The 22,290-nt window shown below is 40.0% G+C and overlaps 1 protein-coding gene across 1 annotated transcript in view; it reads right to left on the reverse strand.

Moving 5' to 3' along the window:
* The window catches only part of plxnb2b (plexin b2b), a 253,304-nt gene extending 232,306 nt beyond the window's left edge, over nt 1–20,998 (reverse strand). The window contains exon 1 of the mRNA XM_072435874.1: nt 20,942–20,998. The gene's annotated coding sequence lies outside the window, so the exon portion shown is untranslated. The remainder of the gene's footprint in view (nt 1–20,941) is intronic.
* Nucleotides 20,999–22,290: the final 1,292 nt, after the last annotated feature.

Consider the following 22,290-nt stretch of genomic DNA (forward strand, 5'->3'; position numbering starts at 1 on the left):
GAGAGAGTGACTCCAGGTGCAGGTAAATCACAGCTCCAAATAATGAGGGTGATGGGAGTGGGCAGGACCAAAACAATGGCTGGCGGCAGATGCTTTAAAACACCACATCACATTTTTAATTGCTGCCGCCGCCGTTCTGCTCGGCTGAACCAGGACGAGCTGACATTTGTGCCACGCTCAATTTGTGCCGCGGCTTTCCCAATAAACAACCTGGCATTAGGAACCTGCCAACTTCCCAAACAACCACAATCAAGGAAAATAAAAAATTGGGTAAGTTTTTAAGCGTAACCGTATTTTCAATCCTTTAATTCGAGGTGAAACTCTTGTAATAACGTCAGCATCGAGAGACATTTGCACTTTTTCTAAATCAATATTAAGTTGTTGGGCTTACCGTATTTTCCAAAAATGCATAATAGAGAAGAAAAAAACATACAAAAGTCACACTGGAGTATGAAATGCGGTTGCAAATGTGAAAATAACAAATAATATCACATATAAGTATATAAGTATAAGTCGCTCCGGAGTATAAGTATAAGTATATAAGTATAAATGTAAGTATAATGGCACCCCAGCCAAAACTATGAAAAAAAGTGTGACTTATAGTCCGGAAAATACGGTAATAACATTACTGGTTCAACAAGTTCCATAATCATTTCCGAATGTATCTGAAAGGTCTAAACTAGTGTTAGCAGTTTTTATTTTTATATTTATTTTTCTGTGGAAAATATTGCAGCCTGTTTTCACAAAAATAATGACATTTTCTGTATTCTGGTGCATTTTAGCTATAATATTATTAGCAGCATGTTTATTATGATGGCCCCCCCACAGTGGCTACATGTCCTTGCTCCGCCCCTGCTCCAGCATCACATAGAGAACCGATCGAGGCTCTAGAGAACTCTACAGGCCACAAACTCTTAACGTTTTCTGTTACAAAAACAAGATTTAAACATTAAGAAGTAGTTTGTCTTTGTCATCACGCCGTGGTGTCAGCTCCACTTGTTTCATTCTCTCTTTTTCACGGTCTCTAATTGAATACGAGGCTAATTTTCATCATCTGAAGACCGTTTTGCTCTTTGTGCTTCGTAAAATATGTATGTAAAGTGTCCTGATCTGTCTGTGTCTGTTCAAACCGTGGATTGTTAGATGCCCGTGCTTATCGCAAACAAAGAAAAGTGACATTTGAGACGTTTGAGTTGATAAAAACTAAAGACAGACTATACCTACTGAAAGCTCTGTGTTTACATGTAAAATGACAGTGCAGCAGGTTGGTGCCCCTTGTGTTATTTGCCTAATGGGGGCGGCGGCACTGGGATAGTGTTACAATTAATGTGAGGAAAAAAAAAAACTAACAGTGAAAACGTTTAGTCTAACGTGTTATTACTCAAGTTTGTGACTGAGTTTATGAATTAGAAAGACAAAATCAAGTTAAATGTGACAAAACCAGCCAGATTTTTTTTTTTTTAAGTTCTTGACATCAAGGCCTGTTTTTTAAGCTGTGCATTGAACAAAAAAACTTCTCACAATTATAACTTTTTGGTTTAGCGTTTAATCGAATAATCTTGACATGTCCAAATTCGAAAAACGACACTGAAATTACAGCGCGATCAATCCAAGTGCATTATGCATTTAGCAGCTGTGGTGATTTATGCCCTTTGAATACAGACTGCCATTTTAACACTTCCTCCTCCTCCCATTTTCACGGCGGTGCCAATAGAACAAGCAGGTGCCCGGCCGGCGCACACTCACCCTCCAGGGCATCATTATCTCAGCCACAGAGCCAACGCCGCCTGGGTCTAAACCGGCCCCTGGTACCTGCTTTAGTTTATTAAAGTAGAAGTCTGAACCTGAAGGAGCACGCCAGGAATGCTAAAAAAAAGAGAAAAAAGAACCTTGCAAAGGGACAGAGTGTGTACTTAAATTACAGAAAATGAACTATTAGTCATCAGACCCACACAGTGAAACCTTTAGTATGTATTAAAGGGCTGCAGCTGAAGAGCGAGAAGTGCTTTCCAAACTACTAAAGTATTTCTATACATCTGACACAAAATGCACAAATAATATATATTTTGTTGCCTTTTGTTTGTGTATAAGGCTCCACTTGGCATTTTCCCTGATTATTTATCCAGTTTATTGCACATTAGTTCAAGTATTCACTGTTTGAGGTCTCAGGACATTTTTGTCTTACAATCCCATCGTGCCAACACAGAGAGAGGAAAAAAGGCTTTCAACAACTTTGCTCCTGTGGAAGAAAACACAGAGACTTTTCAAATTAAATCATTTTATGCCTTTTAATGATTTTAAAGAACTAGTTAAGGACTACCCTCAGAGCCAATACACTTGTTTTACATTACATTTAGATACAACTGTATCTCAGATTGTATGTTTAAAAGTGTTTTCATGTATTGATTCATTGTATTTATTGTTTTGTGTTATAGTGTCCTATGTTTGTTGTTTATTCTGTGTTGTGTTTAACAGGGGCCCATGAAAAAGAGAACTTTTCTCATTGGGTTTTCCCAGTATAAATAAATAAAATTAATGAAAATTAATGAATATAAGAATGGGTAAACTCACGACTACTTGTGTACAGAAAGGTAATAAACAAACGGTGCGTCTTAAAAAGCAGCACAAAGAAATCCGTCACTCCTAAAATTCCAGCAGAACTCATACTTCTCCAAACTGCTGTTGTTCATATAAATCGTTATAATTCCAATAAAATCATTAGCCAGTTTATAAGCAATTTGGTTGACTAAGACGCCATTGGCCGATTAATCGACAGCGTGACCAAACACTTACAGCATTACGTTTTCTTTTATCACTTGTGTAATACTGCACCATTGTCCCCCATTAGGGATGTCACAATTTCATGTTTAAGTGTAAGGATTATTGTGAGAAGTAACAAATGCCATTTAATAATTATTTGCGGTAATTTACATCAAAACTACAACAAAAAATCCTGAAATTGCGTTCCTTCTTGTTCTCTAAAACACATTGCCGCTCCTCAATATGTGACCCGCTTTATGAAATCAAACTTTCTGAAAGATCAATTCGACATAAACACATTTTTGAGGAAAGTCTGAGCAGAAACGACTTAATTTTGTTTCTGAAATCGTCACAGTTCTTTTAACTAAAAAGTTCACTTTTCTATAAATTAAATTCAAATTAAAAAAAATTCTAAAAATGTCACAATTATAATTTTTTAGTCTTTTAGGATTATATTGTGACCTAAATAATCACGATTATCTTGACCCCTAGTCCCCATTCAAGGGTTTAACAGTAGAACGGCACAAGAACCCACCTGACTATGGTTATCGACTAACCGAATAATGACGTGATAATTCAGGTCACAATGTAATGGTAAGAACGTGACAATTTTACAAGTTAAATCAAGTCTTTTTAGTTCAATCTATCGTTCAAACTTATCGTTAACTTTATTTTGTCTTTAGAAAGTTACATTTCAGAAATTCGGTCACAAACTTGAGAAACAGTCACATGTCAGAACACGAGAATGAAAGAAAATGTAAGATTTCACGGTGTCAATAATCGCAAATAATGGTTAAATTGTGATGGTTTTTCTCACAATAATTGTAACACTAAAATTTGCTATCGTGACGTTCCTACACTAATATGCAGTTCCGTATAAAGTTGTCCAAGTTATCTATCTGAATATTAGACATGGTTTGGATGTGTATTCACTCACTTTAGCTCGGCAGAGATGTCGCTGCGTCGTACTCAAAAAAACACTTTGAAGCCGATTGTTTTTTACTTTCACTTTAACGTAGCGACTAAAGTGAAAGTAAAAAACAATCGGCTTCAAAGTGTTTTTTTGAGTTGGGAAGAGCACATAAGTTCAAAAAGCTGTTCCTTCTGAAACTGAGACGTTGTTTATCTTTGTTTTCATTATCAATTACAGTTACAAGGTTTTAGCGCTAAATTGCTTTTGTGTGTCTAGCCTGTGCTAAAAGGTGCTGTACCTGATTTTATGTTCTTCCAAATGCAGAAAAACAGAACTTTTTTTTATTTTAGACTGTTACTTGCTCACTTAACACCATCTGAGCATCGCAATTATTCACTGCGATGAGTTTAGAACCGCTTTTCACACCTTTCCACAGCGGTAAAGCTAACATTAGCGCGCCAACACAGTGTTTTTTTTCTTTTCGCGGGGAATAAAACGCACTATAATTAGATGCAGGATAAACGCAGTGGTCTCAATCTCACCCGAATAGATGCTTCTACACTACATCTGTACAGTTTTTTTTTTTTTTTTAAACATACAGTAACAGAAAACTTATATAAAACCTTCTGGCCTATGTAAAGAAAAATATATAATAATAAAATAATAAAAAAATATAATAATGAAACAATAAAAATATAATAATATTACAATAATAATAAAATAATAAAATAAATAAAGAAATAATACTAACAATAAAGAAAAAGTAATAATACTAAAGAAAAATAATAATAATAATGGGGGGAAAAGTAAAAAAAACAAAAAAACAGAGCTGGGCAGGACCATAGAGAACTCAGAATAAGTAAAAAAAATATATATATATTGCAGGTAATGAGGTAGCATCCCAGAGATGTTTTACTTTAATACATGAGAAAAATCATCATCAGGCACTGCCCCTTTAAGACAAACTTCTCATTATTATCTCCATTTGGCATCAGCAACAAGGTCAAATTATTCACAGGCTACTAATGAATCCCACCCACTTACACGTGTCATGAATGATAAAGTAAATATGCTTAAACTTCACCTGTCAGCGGCGCTAATGTCACGTACGACCGCTGTGGGAACGCTAATGTCTTCTGGCGTTTTTCCACCTGTGTCGTGGGATCTGGAGACGGGGCCGCGGTCTGCAGCGGGAGGGGCCGATCCGCCGGTGTTTTTGGCTCGTCTGGTACTGGTTCCACTCGGGCTGGGCTCTCTCTCTCTCTCTCGCTCTCCCTTTCTCTGCCAGTTCCCCAGAACACAAGCACCCTTTATACGGCTGCCAATCACAACCAGATGTGGCCAGGCTTCTCGTTACAGATCGCTCCGCTCGCCGAGGCCAGCAAGAAGCGGCAGAAAACCAACCCAAATTTGGTAGTCATGAATTCCAGGCGCAGACCGGGGCAAGGCAGACCGAGAACTACTAATGTAATCACAAGGGGGACGCAAAAGGAATTCACGAACCGGAGTGTTGTGAGCAGGGCCGGGGCGAGTGCTGCTGTGGTACATCCTGACTGGAAAACACGCTGTAACTACTAGCATACAACTATGACGGATACTACTAGAGGTTTGTGCACAAATATATGCAGAGGCAGACGAGTCAAGTACATGACAGTAACCGCGGCTGTGATTTTATTGAGGATTAGCATGACCTCTTAAGTGCGTTCAATGTGCAGAAACGTGGCTAATTGAGTGGAAAAGGTGATGTACCGTTCAACAGGTGGAGTGCATTTACATGTGTGAGATATGTCAACGACTCACTTCATCCGTTCGTTCGCTTTGTTTTAGCCGCGCTTTTCTCTTAGCAGATAATCAATGAATAATGAATGATTCCAATTATTCTTTTCCATTAACGAGCAACCCTGCATTAAGGCGCTGTTGTTTCTGTGCGAAAATGTGACTTCCACGTTCGAGGAAAGACAAATACCTAACTTTAAAAACCTTGTAACAGTTACTAACTATAAGAACTATGATAACAATAATGACAAGTCGGCAAGCTTTTTTCAATTAGTTGCCTGGTAAAACAATTATTTCTATTGTACTTTGATATTTTTATTGATTGAAATATTGCTAAAGAACGTTTTAACTAGAAATCTGTAATCTTTCATTCTTTTTTGTCATGTGTCTTTGATGTAAAAGGTAGTTTTGCATGTTTTTTAGGGTCTGTATATCCAAATATGATTACCGTATTTCCGGAGTATAAGTCGCACCAGGCAAAAAATGCATGATAGAGAAAAAAAACATAAAAGTGGCCCTGGAGTATAAGTCGCATTTTTGGGGAAATTTATTTGATAAAAACCAAGAACAGGCATTTAATCTTGAAATGCAGTTTAAAATAATAACAGATTAGAGAACATGGTAAATAGGTGTACGTATGCTAACGCTAACACCTTCAGCTACATGACGCACAGACAGAACTGTGGTAAGTGTCTGGTATGTTAACGTAACATATTAACAGTTATTCAGATAACTATAGCATAAAGAACATGCTAACAAGTTTACCAAAGCATCAGTTTTACCCCAAATCACTAAATCCATTGAATTCTTCTTCCTCTGTGTCACTTCTAAACAACTCCACAAACTCCAGAGGTAGAGGAAGTGCTGATTCTTCTTCTGCATCGCTTGGAGCCTAGAGCGCCCTCTTGTGGCTGTCAGTGTGAAAATAACGAATAATATCGCATATAAGTCGCTCTGGAGTATGCACCCCGGCCAAAACTTTGAAAAAAGGTGCGACTAACACAATGATTCTAATCGTTGAGTAGTCATAAATATTCCGAGTCATCTTTTGCAACCCGATAATATTGACCATCTTACAACGCTCTTTAAATAGCATTTTTCATTAAATCGCATAACTCACTGGTGGTAAGTTATTTTACTACCCACAGTCGCCCGGGGACAGACAGACCGAGATGTGGCTTCCAATCCGGGCCGCACCCACAATTCACACACACAATAAAACCAACACTAAAACTACTACGACCAGATCTACAGCGCGCACACACACACACACACACACAGTCAGGCAGACTCAGACTAATGAAATCACACGGGGCCCGGCAGAAATCCCAGGTCTGAAATGGCCTCCACAAACACGTTATGTAGCAGCGAGCGGTGGTGAAATGTCTCGTACGCCGATCCCCCTCAGGACCACCACACCCCCCGTCCCCCGTCCCCCCGCCGCCGCCCCGAGTCTGAGCAGATTCAACCCGACGCAGCCAAAAAACATTTAGGGGCCGGAGACGGACGAAAGAGGCCCATTTCAGTGACACGCCGATCCTATCGACGCAATCGCAGTGTCCATCAAATATGAAGTCGGATCCAACCAAAACGAGTGGGGAAAATGTGTCTAAAGTAGTTTGGAAATGGTGTGTTAAAGAAGAAGGAAATAACAGTAGTGCAAGGAAGACTGTATAGGACAGTCAAGGATGAAGGGATAAAAAGGAGGGATAAAGGATAAAAAGGGGTGATAAAAAGGATGAGGAGTGCTGCACATGTTTCCACGATATAGATGTTTAAAGGATGATCGAAAACATGTGCTCAAATATAAAAACAAGTTGATATTCCCAAAGACAGAAATCAAAAGCACTCAGAGTCTAGAAAAGTAAATACGAAAAAATACATCCAGGCCGTTTTTTGTATTATTGTTGTTTGTAAGGTGTGCACTTCCACATTAACTGCTTTATTGTATTTGTATTGCATGTTAAACACACACACACACACAAAACACTGTATTTTATGTCCCTAGCCGAGCTGCGATAAAGGCTTTTTATTTCCTAAACTCTCAGAGGGCCTTTGATTCATGTCTTTGGGAATATTTAACATAACATTTCGACTCTTTCTTTACCCAAACAGACAGAGCAGTATTAACTCGCTGGAGGATTGTGCATGTTTATGTCAGAGGAAGAACCCGGAGGACTCATTCAGAGCATTAATGATCCCATAATATACTGCATTTAACGAACAACGGCTCGGGCTGAACTCCACCTAAAGCCACATGTAAACAATGCACAGTATGTTATGTTAAACCGCCAGTAAAGTACTAGTGAGGATGGGTTCAACGCAGAAGACGCATCCATGTCATCTGAACATACAAACCGCAGTAGGCCCGAGTCAAATATAAAATCGATTTCACTCATATTGAAGTCATCTATGTAAAAGAGTGTGATATTATTCATACTGTTGTGCCTTTAGCTTTTATTCATACTGTCGCGCCTTTAGCTGTGCTGCCTCATGCATTTCAAAATAGCAAAGGCTTGTAACTTCTCTGGTGGGCCGCCGGTCACATGCGCGTCCCCATGGAGACCCTCGTCCGCCACATGCGTCCGCCACAAGCGTCCGGCACATGCGTCCCTCACATACATATCCATGGAGATGTCACTGCTTTGACTTGACTATTCCACAAAACCAATCTTGTTTCTATTCAAATGCAGGTGTTTGTATTCACTTCTCCACAGATCTACTCGTCTCCAGGGAGAGGGACACGTGTTATGCCATACGGGGAAAGCATTTACATCTCCATGGAGACGTACTCTAATGGGATTCTTCTTCTTCTGTTACTGTTAATGGCGTTTGGCAGCCAATTGAAAAGGTGCATTTACTGCCACCTACTGTAGTGTACGTGTAACTTCTTCTTCTTTGGTGTTTTATGGCGGTTTGTTCTCATTAAGTGTTACATTACCACCACCTAGGCAAGAGTTTTTTGTTTGTTCTTTCGTGAGCCCGCCGACGTCAAAAACAGAGATTATTAAAAACATATTTATTTATTTTTCCGCAGGTTTTTTTTTTGGCCTAAACCTCAATAAAAATAAAAATGTATTCTGCACCAGCATCTCAGACCTCCGACCATTTCTGCACAACCCCAAGTTCGTCAGAACGTCAGAGCTTTAAAACTCTCGCCTCACGGCTTCTTAGATCGACCATAGATCCATGAGATCAACAGATAGATTAACATGAAGGATGTGGGGTGGGCGTGGCTTTGGCTCGTGCTCCCATTCATTGAACTCGTGTTCGAACGAGGAAATGAAGAATACGCGTCTTGACCGATTATATCAGAATCATTTTGTCGTTGCCATTTAAGTAGCACAAGTCGTCCTCATGTGGACATGTCCTCCTCATGTGGACATGTCCAGCTCGTCTGGAGTCACATGTTCTCTTCTGATCACATTGTAAGGACGCTACTTCCCAATGAGTTGATCTGAGCTGCGCACGACTCGAGCGTGTGAAAGATTACTACGCCACAGTCACTGTGGCCAAATTTAAGCTAGCTCAATAAGACATTTTCATTCATTGCACACTTTGTGTTCCTGTCAAGACTCAATAAAGTTTATCAAAGCGACTTGTTTGGTCTCGGGATGATTCATTTTCTGAGAAGCTGTCAGTCTGGGACTACTTTCTGTCTGATCACTGTGAGTTCCACCTTCCATTAAACAGTTAGTTTATGACATTGAAGGCATTTTTGTACACCGCAGTATAATAAGAGTTATTTTCAATGTCTTGCATTGATAACTATAATTATGTAGATAATGTAGAGAGGTGGTTGTAGGGCCTATATTCTAAGAATCCAAGAAAATTATTTAGAATAAAATGTTATTTTTAAATTCAACTCCGACTTCTGGATGGTATAGATGTGATTTGATGAAATGAAAATAACATTTAATTTGTATTTTTATTCCGTCCTCCCTTTTGAAAATGTCAAGGAAAAACTGTGAAACAACAAATTAGAAAACTCTCGCACTACTGTAGTTGTACGTCTTCAAAGTACGCATGTGTTTTACGCTATACCATAAAAGAAAGGATAGAGAGAAAGAGGGAGAGAAAGCGAGAGAGAAAAAATACTTAATTGGGATTATAAAGGACTTCTTTGGACTTCAGCAGAAAGGAGAAAGTATGGGGTGAATTCACAGGAGGTTTGGGGCTACATCGAGTTTACTCTAGAGTTGCTCTAATTACTGCAGTTTTTAACAGGTTTCTGTTTCTGAGCCGTTTTAAGATCCATTTTTGCAATTTTACAATGAACAAACGTGCAAAAACTGTGATCTAGTTAAGTTGAAGTGCAATACAAAATACCAGAAAAGCACAATATGTCTTCTATCATCTCTTTTTCATCTTGTCGGACCCAGTATCACGTCTTATCAAATCCGCCTTGGGTTAGCACACTGATTTATCCAGTTATTAGATTGTTTTAACGTGTAAATGTACAAACTGTCCAATGCAAAAAAATAAATAAACATATAAAAAAACAAATCACCAAATTGATGTTGGGTGAAAGAAACAAATTCATTAAAATAAAAAAAACACGATCTTACACACCGTGGACGAGACGTTTAAACCATCTGTGAGACTAAAGTCCTTCTACACAAACAAACTGTGCTTTTTGTGTCAGATTTACAGCAGTATCTAACAGTTCAAGACCTTCTAGGAATACTAATCGATGCACAGGCTGCATTTAGTCGACCGAGAGACCACAGCCCTGGAAGACAAGCAGGTGACGGACCCTCCCCCTGAAAAGCTACACCGTGCATCTTTAACAGAAAAACTAGCACATCATTTTGGCTTTGTGAGATAAGCAGCGCTGCCACTCGCACCGTCGCGCTCATATTTGAGTTTTTACGTACAAAATCCAGCCTTGTTTGAAAGGATGCTTTAAATATTCCAGGCAGGTTTACACTCTTTGAGTCTGGATCTACAAAGCAGTCTCTCTCGCTCGCTCTGCCGGTGCGTTCAAGTGCCTGTGGGCGATGTTGGAATATCGGAGCGCTCTTCGAATATGTTGCTTTAAACAACATATGCCTCGCGGTCAAACAAATTGGTTTAAGTTAATGATACAGCGCCGCGGCTCAGGCATGGTTTTCGGTGTCAGTGAACGCACCGCACGCTCACACGGGGGTCGCGTGTTGTGTTTACAGACAGTCAGAAATGATCGGCAATTAACTATTCATTATGGAGATGTGATTAGGGAATTATTCAGCGGCGCAGGTCGAGAGAAGAGGAGGATTTTGAACGTTCTTTTTTTCCGTGGCTGCTGCTGCTGCTTTTCAGGTCAAAAATTTCACAAACTGAACATTTGAACATCTCTATGGAAACAGAAATCGTCATTTAAAAGTTCTAAAAACTAAATACAAAATAAAAATACAAAGATTGAAATAAAAAAAACTTCGTCAGTGCCAGGCTTAATTTGACAAACTATATTCAGTTTCACACACAAAATACATGATAAAAATATGTGCTAAAACTTGATTGAAATAGGTAAAAACTTAAACTATGTATTTATTATTTGAACTGGGACAGTGCACGTTAACATTTCTGTAAATGTGCCAGTGTTAGCTGTAGTCTAGCTAACCCATGATTACAGAGCATTTTTAATCGCCCGTGAACCAGGAAGTAACGCTGGTGTGCCGTTAGCATGCTAATTGTTGTTAGCATTAGCCTACCGTGACAGCAAGGTCCCTGAAGGTTGTGAAAAGCACTTATAAACTCACAGCGGTAAATAATGATATAACTCTGTGCCAGGGAAGTCGCGATATAACATTTTAGTGTTGCGATTTTATTGTGAGAAAAAACGTCACGGTTTAACGATTATTCACGATTATTGAGACCAGTGAAAGCTTTCATTTTATTTAATTCCCGTGGCCTAACATGTTACCGTTTCTCAATTGTGTGACCGGCTTTATGGAATTGAACTTTCTGAAAGACAAAATAAACTTAAACGTCACAAAAACCGCGAGATTGAAAAAAAAAAAAAAAAAAAAAAGTTATTTACATTTTGGACTCTAGATTTAACTTAATGACTTCAACATTGTCACAATCATTATTTTTTGGTTGTGGCGATTAATTGTGACCCGAATAATCAGGTTATCGATTAACCTAACAATCTTGACATCATTACTCTGTACTACTGCAAATTGTTTGAAATTTAAAGAAATATTTAAAAAAGACCATAAAAACAATGACCTTTAACCAGGAAAATAAAGATTCAAAACAAAGTAAAGAACTGTGACTAAACCAGAAGTAAACCAAGTCTGAGTTAAAACAAGTGCTAAACCCGGTCTAAAATACAAATAATCCAAACCCAAAAAATTGATATTCGACTTAGAAGAATCGAATAAACGTGGACCTTTTCTGAATAGTTCCAATGATCTTAAACAGCAGCAGACCACATGGCCGCAATATTAAGAAACAATTTATTCCATTATCTAAAAAATCCATCTAGTTAACCATAAAAACGTCCCGCTAACGTACCGGGAGCGGGCCGCGCTCCGCCGTTATCTGCCAGCACCATCTGTTCCTGCCGCGGTGGAAAATCGAGCTGCTTGAAAGTCGTAGATATCGATCTGGGACACATCCATTTGAACGGGCGCGGCTTCGAATCGCAACCAGGAATCTGCAGGACGCCGAGGGGACACGGCAATATATACGGCCGGGATCCTGCGCATTCGGGTCCGTAAAAGTGTCATTTGAAACGTAATTGGGACGGGATGATGTGATCGTTATCAACGCGCTGGAGTTCATCGGTGGGGAACCTGCAAATCTGTCAGAGCAGTTCTCGGCCATCGCAAACACTTATAATATTTGTGCAACAGCTTCTTCAAGGCGGTGACGTGGAAAAGGTGTGGTCCGCCCGAGCACAGCCAATCAGAGCGCCGCGTGAAGCCTTTACTTCCGGGTTGACGAGAAGTAAAATGCGTCTGTATTAGCCGCAGACGACGTGCGACGGTCTAATTTTGTCTGAAAGTGCTGCTTTTACAAATACTCTGCATGTACGCACTTACAACTAAAAAGTACGGCTTTACGCTAAATTTTAAGCAAATAAGTAAGCAAACTTTAGTTGTATAGCGCTTTTCACGGATACAAATTGCTTTACATTTTAGTGATTGTATTGCAATGAATAACAGGCGTTTATTGTTTCTGTACTAATTATGACGTATTTCAGCTACGAATAACACCAGTACTGTAACCAATACAAAGAACATTGTAGGTATATTCTTGCGATCTTATGCCGTAAGATCAAAGCGGGGCAAGAAAATCGTTCCTCTGGAGAATGATCTAGTAATATTGTTCTTTTTTTGTGTTATTCACATGGTAGCATTACAGGCTCCAGCTGAAGAGTGCAATAATCATAATAATTTACCAGAGAACCCACGCTTTTTCACTGAATATCACGCTTAGGGAGCATAAAACTAGGCAATAAATGGAAACCAATATTAGAAAAAATTATTAAAAGTGATTTATTATGGAAAACGACTTTTTTAAGATGCATATTGGGTCCAAAAACACGTAAATGGAAAATCCGCTCTAATTACAGCAGTTTTTAACGGGTTTCTGTTTCTGAGCGGTTTTAAGATCCATTTTTGCAATTTTTCAATGAACAAACGTGCAAAAACTGTGATCTAGTTAAGTTGTAGTGCAATACAAAATAGCAGAAAAGCACAATACGTCTTCTATCATCTCTTTTTCATCTTGTCGGATCCAGTATCACGACTTGTCTGATCTTGTCTGATCCCGCGCAATATATTACACAGCATCGACTCAACCAAACCGCATCGGCTTTACCGCCATTTCCACAACTGTATCGCCGTGACGTCTTCAAACAAAGAGCCAAGGCTTCATTTGCAGAAGAGGCGACCGTTTAATCGCTCATATTCTAAAAACCGGACGTCGTCAAATATTTGCATCCGCTAATTCCGCTCGTCTTTTGCCATTCGCTCTTGGCATTGTCCCAGCGACGGAGGAAACGGTTCTTTGATAACTCCCGACAATTATCCACTCCATAATTAGAGCTTTGTGTTGAGAGGTGAGAACACTTTTAATTGACTTGTAATGGCACTGATGAAAAGCATGTTTAACTCCCTTTAATCACAAACTAAAAGCAGATGATGGCGGAGATTCAGGGCCTCGTGCCACAGACGCTGCTGGGCTTTTATTGTGTATTTTCTCAAGATTTTTAAGTGAAATGTAAATGAGAAAAAAAGGTGTCAGTCTCAACAAATATTGGCTTTAATTAGGGTGGAAAGATGGATTGATTGGCTGATTGATTCATAATGTTGACCAAAAAAAAGGCAAGAAGGGAAAACTAGCAAAAAGAAAGATGAACGAAAACGTTAAGCAAAACACTGACATAGCATTAAAAGTGTAAAAAAATAATGGTATTAGACTAAATACCACTGTTACTCTAAAAAAGAAAGATTTATAAACTAACGTGTAAATGTATAAAATGTCCAATGAGACACAATAAAAAAAAATGTTTTAAATGAAATCAAAATTTAAAAAAGAAATCACAAATCACCAAATTCATGTCGGGTGAAGAAACAAATTGGGTAAAAGAAAACAAACATCATCTTACACATGTTTTACCCATCTGTGAGACTAAAGCCGGCTGCACACTGGAGGATTTTAAGACGTGATGTTTGCAGGAAAAAGGACATTTTACAACAATTATTTGCCTCACATTCACGACACACACTGGCTGATTTCGGGAACGATTCGTTTCAAGTGGAGGCGAGCGCAAGAGCCACGTACTGAAAACAAATACACGAGGAGAGCGCCGTCTGCCTTTGCCACGCGCTTTTGTTCAGAGCAAAAACAAACAGAAGAATCGTGTTTATGGATCAAAGCTGCTTCTAAAGGACACAGGAGAGCGCCACGTTCGCTGGAGAAAACGTCACCGTAGCGCCAAAGAACGAGGAAAAAGTTTAAAGTTTGAGGGTCGTCACTTGGCAACGGAGTCTGGCTCTGATTGGCTGCAGACAGATCATGCTGAAACCTCCCACTTGCTGACAAAGGTGTATCAAAATCGCACGTGCCTCAAAAACATGAGCAGTGCCGCCACAAATAATCACTTACAATAATCACTCACAATACTGTATTTTCAGGAGTATAATCATTTAAAATATATATATTTTTTACATAGTTTTGGCCGGAGTGACTTATATTCCGGAAAATACGGTAATCACTTACAATAATCACTTACAAGTATCTGGCCATGCCTCCCCGACCACGCCTCCCCGAACACGCCTTCTCGAACACGCCTCCCCAAAAACGCCTTCCCGAACGCGCCTCCTCAACCCCGAACACGCCACCTCGACCCCGAACACGCCTCCCCAAACACGCCTCCTCAACCCCAAACACGCCTCGCCAAACACGCCTCCCCGAACACGCCTCCTCGACCCCGAACACGCCTCGCCAAACACGCCTACCCGAACACACCTTCCCGAACACGCCTCCCCGACCCTGAACACGCCTTCTCAAACACACGTCCCCAAACGCGAACACGCCTCCCCGACCACGCCTCCCCGAACACAGAGAAGCAAATCAGGCTTAAAATCAGGCAGAAGGCTTATATTTAACTTCTTTCTACTTTCAAACCCGTTTCCTTTCCAGCAGCCAACTATCCACCGTTTGTTTTGTTGATTTTTACGTTCGGACATTTAATTACTATAAGAAGTTCGACCGTAGCTGATTTTTGAGTGGTAATAAAATGCAGCTTGTGCGGTCAAAAGGAGCGCTTTCTCCTCAGCAAAAACTCCGCTCTGGCCTCTGAAAGTTAGAAAAGTGGGGAATACGAGGACCGCCTTAAACAAGCAAAACAAACTGTTTGTCTATGTTTCTAACTGTAAGAATCCAGAAAAGGCGCCTCCAAGATTCAATCGTTAACGTGGACGCAGAACGACAGCCACGTCTTCACCCGTCTGTCCCAGGGCGGCAACTCCCGGACCACGTTCAAACTTTTGTGGAGAGGCGGTAGCGTCTTTTAACGCGTAATAATTCACTTTCCCGTAATTTCTTTACGACTGATGATCCAGGAAATGCGTGAAACCGTCTGATACTCCACGGTCCGTGGAGTCCACGGTAAAAAGCAGGACTGCATTCTGTTACTGCCAGTCCAATAAAATGCAAATCAATAATTCATGTTCACATTAAACCAAACTCTAAATGGGATTATAAAACACAGGCTTAAAGGCAAAGTATCCCAACACGCTGTGACGTTTCCCGCTATTGTTTTGCTTAAAGAGTTGAACTAATAATACACTGCTGTTTCCTAATCATCTATAATTACAGGAAAACGTGGATCGTTGGCTTATTCTCATTATGACCATAGTCTGAAATGTATCATTGTTTCAGGGTTTGGGCTTTTTCAACAAAGCAGACACAAACTAAACTAGCGACAGGTGGGTAAGACCAGGAAGTGACGGCTTATGAACAATATTAAAGGTAAATGCATCGCATATTTGACGTAAAGAGACATTTTGAGGATGTTGCAAAAGCGTGGAACAAACGGTGGGAAAAGAAACGTGTCGGTGAAAGATGTAGGTTCACATTTTGCACGACGCCATTTCAATGTAGCATTTTTTTTTTTAATCAAACGTAATGTTGAATGGTCTCCATGTGGGCGCTATGTGGCGCCATGGCGACGCCCGGATCACACGTCTGATTGGGTCCTGACCTGGCCTTGTTTACGTGGCGGCGCCTCGAGTGTGACTTTGGCTGTTGTGACACGCCACACTCCAGATCTGAGGATTTACACCAGAAATACACTGCTCCTGGGACATGCCGTCACTTTGTGGAGACAAAACAAAGATTAAGGGTCTACATCCTGGTCACTTCAGAAGAGCACAGGGAGAACGTTCAGGCTTCATTTGAAAATGGACAAATGTGTTAAACTTTCAGACCAGATGTGACTTGTAATTTTATTTATGTTTTATCACATTGTGTCATTATACCGTATTTTCTGGACTATAAATCACACCGGAGTATAAGTTATACCAGCCAAAAATGCATTATAGAGAAGAAAAAAACATATATAAGTCGCACTGGAGTATAAGTCGCATTTTTGAGGGGAAATTGATTTGACAAAATCTAATACTGATGCTTTGGTAAACTTGTTAGCATGTTCTTTATGCTATAGTTATCTGAATAACTGTTAATATGTTACGTTAACATACCAGACACTTACCACAGTTCTGTCTGTGCCTCATGTAGCTGAAGGTGTTAGCGTTAGCATACCTACACCTATTCACCATGTTCTCTCATCTGTTATTATTTTAAACTGCATTTCAAGATGAAATGTTTGTTCTTGGTCTTGGATTTTATCAAATAAATTTCCCCCCAAAACTTAAATATGTTTTTTTGTCTATCTCTATTATGCATTTTTTGGCTGGAGCGATTTATAATCTGGAAAATATGGTACTTTATTGTTGCATAGTAAGGTATTAAACACACCCCCCTCTATGGAGACAAGCAAGGTGCGGATCCTCCACCAGACAGATTTATGGACTTTTAAGATTATTTACATGACAAACATCAAAATCAGATGCGCATAATAAGAGAGATAATGATCATAGTGTTTTTACTGTTTACATGTGATCAGCCAGTGTAACACACCTGTAACACATCTGTAACACACCTGTAACACACCCAGTGCATGTTGGACTCCGCCAGGGCTGCCCTTTGTCACCGGTTCTGTTCATAATTTTTATGGACAGAATTTCTAGGCGCAGTCAGGGGTCGGAGGGTGTCCGGTTTGGGGACCACAGGATCTCATCTCTGCTGTTTGCAGACGATGTTGTCCTGATGGCTCCATCAAACCCGGACCTGCAGCATGCACTGGGACGGTTTGCAGCCGAGTGTGAAGCGGCTGGGATGAGAATCAGCACCTCCAAATCCGAGGCCATGGTTCTCAACCGGAAAAAGGTGGCTTGCCCTCTCCAGGTGGGTGGGGTGTCCTTGCCCCAAGTGGAGGAGTTCAAGTATCTCGGGGTCTTGTTCACGAGTGAGGGAAGGATGGAGCGTGAGATCGACAGGCGGATCGGTGCAGCGGCTGCAGTGATGCAGTCGCTGCATCGGACCGTTGTGGTAAAGAGAGAACTGAGCTGAAAGGCAAAGCTCTGTATTTACCGGTCGGTCTCATTCTGACCCTCACCTATGGTCATGAGCTTTGGGTAGTGACCGAAAGAACAAGATCGCGGATACAAGCGGTCGAAATGAGTTTCCTCCGCCGTGTGGCTGGGCGCTCCCTTAGAGATAGGGTGAGGAGCTCGGCCACAAGGGGGGAGCTCGGAGTAGAGCCGCTGCTCCTCCACGTTGAGAGGAGCCAGCTGAGGTGGCCTCTGTTTCGGATGCCTCCTGGGCGCCTCCCTCGGGAGGTGTTTCAGGCATGTCCCACCGGGAAGAGGCCCCGGGGAAGACCCAGGACACGCTGGAGGGACTATGTCTCTCGGCTGGCCTGGGAACGCCTCGGGATCCCCCCGGAGGAGTTAGAGGAAGTGTCTGGGGAGGAGGAAGTCTGGGAGTCCCTGCTCAGACTGCTGCCCCCGCCACCCGGCCCCGGATAAAGCGGAAGAAGATGGATGGATGGATGGATGGATGGAACAGTTACCTTTAAGTTATGTATAATATGCTTGTATGCCTAATTGCATGTAATGTCTTAAAAGTGTGTTTAATTAGAAAAAAAAGTCATGTATAGACCTAAAAAATGAGCTATTCTGGGATAACATTGTTGCAAAATTCTAAATACATTTATCTTAACTGCATTTTAGTTCAATGAGTCATAAGCGCTTTAAAATAAGTCCTTAACCAATTGATAAAAATACAATTACAGAAGTTTTCATACACAAAATATGCCAAACCGTGCCACAATTTTAAACGTAATTAATCTATTTATTTTAATGTTTATTTTTTTATTTTGGCACGGCTCTAAAGGAAGGAGAGCCACCCACAGGCGAGTTCAACCAGAAGCAGCAGTCCATAAAGCATAAAGTAAAACATAATAAAGTTTTATATAGTACTTAATGGATTCACATTAAAACCATTAACTCAATACTTAGCCAAATGCACTGCCATGACGGACACAAATTGAGATGTAACACGTCTAATGTACGTATGACTCATGTGGACGGCAACATACATTTTTCATACTCACTTAATATCCCACAGAAAAGCGAGCTGCGGGCCAATTCACCAGCTGCTCCCTGCACTCCCGCCCGTCTCTGGGGCCACGGGCGGAGTAAAGAGTGGAGTTAACGGGGGGGAGGGAGCGGCCCGTCAGCGGTGGACTCGCAGCGGTCGATGCGTTTGCTCGATGGATCGTTAAGCAATCCCCATCGTCTCGAAATAACACGGATCGGGGGGGAGGAGATAAGAGCGGGATCGATGCCCGCGACAGGAAGTGTGAGGCGTGAGGCTAAGTTTAAAGTCGTACACTGAGCTTTATCTGCACGTTTAAGTTCTACTGTTCCCGACGCCACGACTTAAACCACGGTGACGTTTGAATGCTGCGGCGAAAATGTCGAGTGTTATCGCATTTCTGGGAGTTATCGGATGATTGAAATGCTGTTCATTTGCGTGACGCGTGAGCGATGTGGCGTCCGTTGTGGCGTCCGTCGTGGCGTTGTTCGGACCCGTGCGAGTTTTCACGAGGACGGAAAATGAATGTGGCAAAGACAAAAAGGAAATAAATCATGTTGGCGATCGAAACAGTTATTTTAGAATGCATTGCACTTCGGTTTCTCTAAAAATCCCAAAAAATAGCCGACATGTCACTAAGAATAAAACGATGCGTAAATCTAATGGTATGATATTGTAACGTTGTTAATTTCATGGAGCGATATTTATTGTTATATTGTAGAGAATAACAGAATTGTAGATATACCACTTTTTCCTTTCAAAATGCCTTGGTGTGAATAATGTCTTATTCCAAAGTATTTAGATCTAAAAGTGCTTAATAACAGTTATTTCTTCATGTTTTCTGCTCTGAAACGGAGCAAAGGATCATGGTCTATGTAGTTCCAGTTGTTTTTTTAATTTCGATATTTTGTGCCAGCTCATGAAATCATCCGTTCATGAGATTTATCTTGATTTCTGTTGAGTTTTCAGATTATTCTAGTCATCAGCTTTTTGATGGTGGAGGCTCACAGTTTGGATTGTGAAGAAATGTTATCGAAATTTTTTCCTTTTTCCACCACGTTAGAGACCTGAAATGTGTAGTCAAAAGGCCGTGCGTTGGAAAGTGATACAGTTTGTATGAAGCGGAAAACTTTACAAACACAGAAGAGCTACAGCATCCTGATAAATTCTGTTAAAGCAGAAATAAGTAACAGCTTCACCTCATTAAACGTCCCTGTGATGGTTAAATATGTATTTTTGGGGGCGTATGAAGTGTACGTCATCGCCCCCTGCTGTTTCTGGGAGGAAAACCCTACAACATTTGCATCCAACATCGACCCGAAAACAACTCTTTTTTTATATTTGGCAACGTTAAATATTGTTTTATTTGTTTATACTGTCCTATTTCGATGAAGAAATAACAAAAAATGGGGAGGAAAAAGCGTTTACGTCCGTTCTCTGACAATGTATTTCCACAAGAGACCTGCAGGGGGAGCTCTAAAGTAACTTTCTGTAGTTCTTCTTTAAAGAGGAAAGAGTTTCGAGTTTCGGAGATGGGACCAAACGGATCAAAACCAATATTACGAATAGTACATTTTGTAATGGAGACAGAAAACAACATGATATAAAATCCAGGCGCTTTACGACAACCTCACAAAGTCTACAAGGCACAAGTCACTTTGCTTTTGTAGAAGGTCACGCGCTTCAGCAGAAATGCCAACTTTTGTAACATTACATCCGCACAAAATAATACAAATCCGCTGCCATTTCAAGATCACAGTTAATGTTAAATGAAAATTGCGTTGGGTGTAATAATGTCCCCGGCCAGTAGTGAATACAGGCCCCGACAATAACAGCAGCCATTCATCCAGTCCCACAACGCATATGTTCTGTTATATGTCTCCTAACTATGACTTATTCTGCTATAATGTAAACCGTACTGTCTGTTTACAGTTGTATCCCGGTTCAAACATTCAATCGAGTTTCAGATCAACTCAAAGTGTGTAAAGAAGTGTACATTTTATTATAAACAAACGCCAAACTGGTCACAAACATGATTAGGGTATTGCAGTTCTTTACGGTATTGCAGTTCTTTATGGTATTGCAGTTCTTTACGGTATTGCGGTTCTTTACTACAGTAACGTTCCAACATAGCGACTACACAGGAGGGCAAACATGGAGATAAAAAGTACTTTAAAGTAGGTAATCATAAAACTGACTACATTTGTGTGTGTGTAGTGTTTAAAGCAATATCAATCCAAGTATTTCAGTCTCAGTCCATCCCTAACCTCTATAAAAAAGAGCTTTAAAAGACAATAAAGAGCAAAAACAAAACAGTATTTTGGTTCTTACCTTATATTTGTCCTCCTTGTGTTACTGTTGGCTCTCTCAGGGTCGTCCAACTTCCTCCTGCAAAACAAAAACATGTACGTGTGAGGAGAAATGGTGATTTAAAATGGACACACCAAGGGTCTGCGGGTAAATATAATGAAAGAACCTCTGACCAGTCCTGACCAACACAAGTCCTCACCCCACATACTGCATCATGTATAAAGTCATTTCTATGCAACCTACATTCAAAGGGCATGTTTACCCTCTCACCATGATCGTTACACTAAAATATGATATTGCGACGTCCCTTTACAGGATAAATCTTTGTTAAAAACCTCTTATACTCTTAATAAAAATAATAATAACACTCTTATTTAAAGCTGTTATATGGACAGAAAATAATGCACCAGGATGATTGACATTACGTCACAGTATTGCACATGATTATGACAGTATTGCATATGATTATGACAGTATGGTACATGATTATGACAGTATTGCACATGATTATTACACTATTGCACATGATTATGACAGTATGGTACATGATTATGAAAGTATTGCACATGATTATGACAGTATTGCACATGATTATGACAGTATGGTACATGATTATGACAGTATTGCACATGATTATGAAAGTATTGCACATGATTATGACAGTATTGCACATGATTATGACAGTATTGCACATGATTGTGACAGTATGGTACATGATTATGACAGTATTGCACATGATTATGACAGTATGGTACATGATTATGACAGTATGGTACATGATTATGACAGTATGGTACATGATTATGAAAGTATTGCACATGATTATGACAGTATGGTACATGATTATGACAGTATGGTACATGATTATGACAGTATGGTACATGATTATGAAAGTATTGCACATGATTATGACAGTATGGTACATGATTATGACAGTATGGTACATGATTATGACAGTATGGTACATGATTATGACAGTATTGCACATGATTATGACAGTATGGTACATGATTATGACAGTATTGCACATGATTATGACAGTATTGCACATGATTATGACAGTATGGTACATGATTATGACAGTATGGTACATGATTATGAAAGTATTGCCCATGATTATTACACTATTGCACATGATTATGACAGTATGGTACATGATTATGACAGTATGGTACATGATTATGAAAGTATTGCACATGATTTTGACACTATTGCACATGATTATGACAGTATGGTACATGATTATGAAAGTATTGCACATGATTATGACACTATTGCACATGATTATGACAGTATGGTACATGATTATGAAAGTATTGCACATGATTATGACACTATTGCACATGATTATGAAAGTATTGCACATGATT

The sequence above is a fragment of the Eucyclogobius newberryi genome, unplaced genomic scaffold, assembly GCF_026437365.1.
Source record: "Eucyclogobius newberryi isolate DKJ021-1_F unplaced genomic scaffold, fEucNew1.0.hap1 SCAF_7, whole genome shotgun sequence".
Taxonomy (NCBI): Eukaryota; Metazoa; Chordata; class Actinopteri; order Gobiiformes; family Gobiidae; genus Eucyclogobius; species Eucyclogobius newberryi.